The following is a 4,323-nucleotide window of genomic DNA, read 5'->3' on the forward strand; positions in this document are numbered from 1 at the left end:
TAGGTTGGTTCCACATTTTTGCAATTGTGAATTGTGCTGCGATACACATGCGTGTGCAAGTATCTTTCTCATATAATGACTTATTTTCCTCTGGGTAGATACCCAGTAGTGGGAATGCTGGATCAAATGGTAGTTCTACTTTTAGTTCCTTAAGGAATCTCCACACTGTTTTCCATAGTGGTTGTACTAGTTTATATTTCCACCAGCAGTGTAGAGGCGTTCCCTGTTCACCACATCCATGCCAACATCTACTATTTTTTGACTTTTTGATTATGGCCCTTCTTGCAGGAGTAAGGTGGTATCCCATTGTGGTTTTGATTTGCATTTCCCTGATCATTAGTGATGCTGAGCATTTTTATATGTTTGTTGGCCATTTGTATATCTTCTTTTTAGAACTGTCTATTCATGTCCTTAGCCCACTTTTTGATGGGATTGTTTGTTTTTTTCCTCACTAATTTGTTTGAGTTTGTTGTAGATTCTGGATTAGTCTTTTGTCAGATGTATAGATTGTGAAGATTTTTCCCACTCTGTGGGTTGTCTGTTTACTCTGTCAACTGTTTCTTTGCTGTGCAAAAGCTCTTTAGTTTAATTAAGTCCCAAAAATTTATCTTTGTTTTTATTGCATTTGCTTTTGAGCTGTTGGTCATGAAATCCTTGCCTAAGCCAATGTCTAGAAGGGCTTTTCCAATGTTATCTTCTAGAATTTTTATAGTTTCAGATCATATATGTAAGTCCTTAATCCATCTTGAGTTTATTTTTGTATAAGATGAGAGGTGAGGATCCAGTTTCATTCTCCTACATGTGGATAGTCAATTATTTCCGCACCATTTGTTTTGAAAAGGGTGTCCTGTCCCCATTTTATGTTTTTGTTTGCTTTGTCAAAGATCAGTTGGCTGTAAGTATTTGGGTTTATTTTTGGGTTCTCTATTCTGTTCCATTGATCTACGTGCATATTTTTATACCAGTACCATGCTGTTTTGGTGACTATGGCCTTATAATATAGTTTGAAATCAGGTAATGTGATGCCTCCAGATTTGTTCTTTTTGCTTAGTCTTCCTTTGGCTATGTGGGCTCTTTGTTGGTTCCATATGAATTTTAGAATTGTTTTTTCTAATTCTGTGAAGAAATGATGGTATTTTGATGGGAATTGCATTGAATTTGTAGATTGCTTTTGGTAGTATGGTCATTTTCACAATATTGATTCTTCTCATCCATGAGCATGGAATGTGTTTGCATTTGTTTGTGTTGTCTACGATTTCTTTCAGCAATGTTTTGTAGTTTTCCTTGTAGAGGTCTTTCACCTCCTTGGTTAGGTATATTCCTAAGTAATTTTTTTCTTGCAACTATTGTAAGAGGGGTTGAGTTCTTGATTTGATTCTCAGCTTGGTCACTGTTGGTGTACAGAAGAGCAACTGATTTGTGTACATTAATTTTGCATCTGGAAACTTTGCTGAATTTTTCTTAGCAGTTCTAGGAGCTTTCTGGAGGAGTCTTTAGGGTTTTCTAGGTAAAAAATCATATCAGCAAACAGCAGCAGTTTGACTCTCTCTTTACTGATTTGGATGCCCTTTATTTTTTTCTCTTGTCTGATTGCTCTGGCTAGGACTTCCAGTACTACATTGAAGAGGAGTGGTAAGAGTGGACATCCTTGTCTTGTTCCAGTTCTCAGGGGGAATGCTTTCAACTTTTCCCCTTTCAGTACTGTGTTCGCTGTGGGTTTGTCATAGATGGCTTTTATTATATTGAGGTATGTCCTTTGTATATTGACTTTGCTGAGAGTTTTAATTATAAAGAGATGCTGGATTTTGTCAAATGCTTTTTCTGCATCAATCGAGATGATCATGTGATTTTTGTTTTTAATTCTGTTTATGTGGTGTATCACATTTATTGATTTGCATATGTTAAACCATCCCTGCATCCCTGGTATGAAACCCACTTGATCATGGTGGATTATCTTTTTGATATGCTGTTGGATTTGGTTAGCTATATTTTGTTAAGGATTTTAGCATCTATTTTCATCAGAGATATTGGACTGTAGTTTTCTTTTTTGGTTATGTTTTTTCCTGGTTTTGGTATTTAGGTGATACTTGCTTCATAGAATGATTAAGGGTAGGTTCCCTCTTTCTCTGTCTTATGGAGTAGTGTCAATAGGCTTCATACCAATTCTTCTTTAAATGTCTGGTAGAATTTTGCTGTGAATCCGTCTGGTCCTGGACTCTTTTTTGTTGGTAATTTTTTAAATTATCATTTCAATCTCGCTGCTTGTTATTGCTCTGTTCAGGGTATCTAATTCTTCCTGATTTAAGCTGAGAGGGTGGTATCTTTCCAGTAATTTATCCATCTCTTCTAGGTTTTCTAGTTTATGCACATAAAGGTCTTCATAGTAGCCTTGACTAATCTTTTGTATTTCTGTGGTGTTAGTTGTAATATCTCCCATTTCATTTCTTATTGAGTTTATTTGGATTTTCTGTCTTCTTTTCTTGGTTAATCTTGCTAGTGGTCTATCAATTTTATTTACCTTTTCAAAGAATCAGCTTTTTGTTTCATTTATCTTTTGTATTTTTTTTTTTCAATGTCATTTAGTCCTGCTCTGATCTTGGTTATTTCCTTTCTACTGCTGAGTTTGGGTTTGGTTTGTTCTTGTTTTCTTGTTTCTCTAGTTCCTTGAGGTGTGACCTTTGATTGTCTGTTTGTGCTCTTCCCTCCTTTTTGATGTAGGTGTTTAGGGCTATGAACTTTCCTGTTAGCATCGCCTTTGCTGTGTCCCAGAGGTTTTGATAGGTTGTGTTGATATTGTTGTTCAGTATAAAGAATTTTTAAATTTCCATCTTGATTTCATTGTTGACCCCATGATCATTCAAGAGCAGGTTATTTAATTTCCATGTATTTTCATGGTTTTGAAGGTTCCTTTTGGAGTTGATTTCTAGTTTTATTCCACTGTGGTCTGAGAGAGTGCTTGATATAATTTCAATTTTCTTGAATTTATTGAGGCTTGTTTTGTGGCCTATCATATGGTCTATCTTGGAGAAAGTTCCATGTACTGTTGAGTAGAAAGTATATTCTGTGGTTGTTGGATGGAATGTTCTGTATACATCTGTTAAGTCCATTTGTTTCAGGGTATAGTTTAAATCCATTGTTTCTTTGTTGACTTTCTGTCTTGATGACCTATCTAGTGCTCTTTATGGAGTATTGGAGTCCCCCACTATTATTGTGTTGCTGTGTATCTCATTTCTTAGGTCTATTATTACTTGTTTTATAAATTTGGGAGCTCCAGTGTTAGGTGCATATATGTTTAGGATTGTGATATTTTCCTGTTGGACAAGGCCTTTTATCATTATATAATGTCCCTCTTTGTCTCTCTGAATGCTGTTACTTTAAAGTTTGTTTTGTCTGATATAAGAGTAGCTACTCCTGCTTGTTTTGGTGTTCATTTGCATGAAATGCATTTTCCCACACCTTCACCTTAAGTTTGTGCAAGTCCTTAATGTTTTAGGTGAGTCTCTTGAAGGCAACAGATAGTTGGTTGATGAATTCTTATCCATTCTGCGATTCTGTATCTTTTAAGGGGAGCACTTAGGCTATTTACATTCAAGGTTAGTATTCAGTTCCATTCATCATGTTATTTGTTGCCTGTATAACTTGGTTTTTTGTTTTTGTTTTTTAAATTATATTTTTGTTTTATAGGTCCTGTGAGATTCATACTTTAAAGAGGTTCTGTTTTGATGTGTTTTCAGGATTTGTTTCAAGATTTAGAGCTCCTTTTAGCAGTTCTTGTAGTGGTGGCTTGGTAGTGGCAAATTCTCTCAGCATTTCTTTGTGTGAAAAAGACTCTCTTTCCTTCTTATATGAAGCTTAGTTTTGCTGGATACAAAATTCTTGGCTGATAACTGTTTTGAAGAAGCTGAAGATAGGGCCCCAATCCCTTCTAGCTTGTAGGGTTTGTGCAAGACATCTGCTGTTAATCTGATAGGTTTTCCTTTACAGGTTACTTGGTGCTTCTGTTTCACAACTCTTAAGATTCTTTCCTTCACCTTAACTTTAGATAACCTGATGACTATGCCTAGGTGATCTTTTTGCGATGAATTTCCCAGGTGTTCTTTGTACTTCTTGTATTTGGTTGTCTAGGTCTCCCACAAGGCCAGGGAAATTTTCCTTGATGACTCTCCCAAATATGTTTTCCATACTTTTAGAATTCTCTTCTTCCTCAGGAGCACCAACTATTCTTAAGTTTGGTCATTTAACATAATCCCAGACTTCTTGGAGGCTTTGTTCATATTTTCTTATTCTTTTTTCTTTGTCTTTGTTGGATTGGGTTAATTCGAA

Source organism: Mandrillus leucophaeus, unplaced genomic scaffold (assembly GCF_000951045.1).
Source record: "Mandrillus leucophaeus isolate KB7577 unplaced genomic scaffold, Mleu.le_1.0 Scaffold110, whole genome shotgun sequence".
Classification (NCBI taxonomy): domain Eukaryota; kingdom Metazoa; phylum Chordata; class Mammalia; order Primates; family Cercopithecidae; genus Mandrillus; species Mandrillus leucophaeus.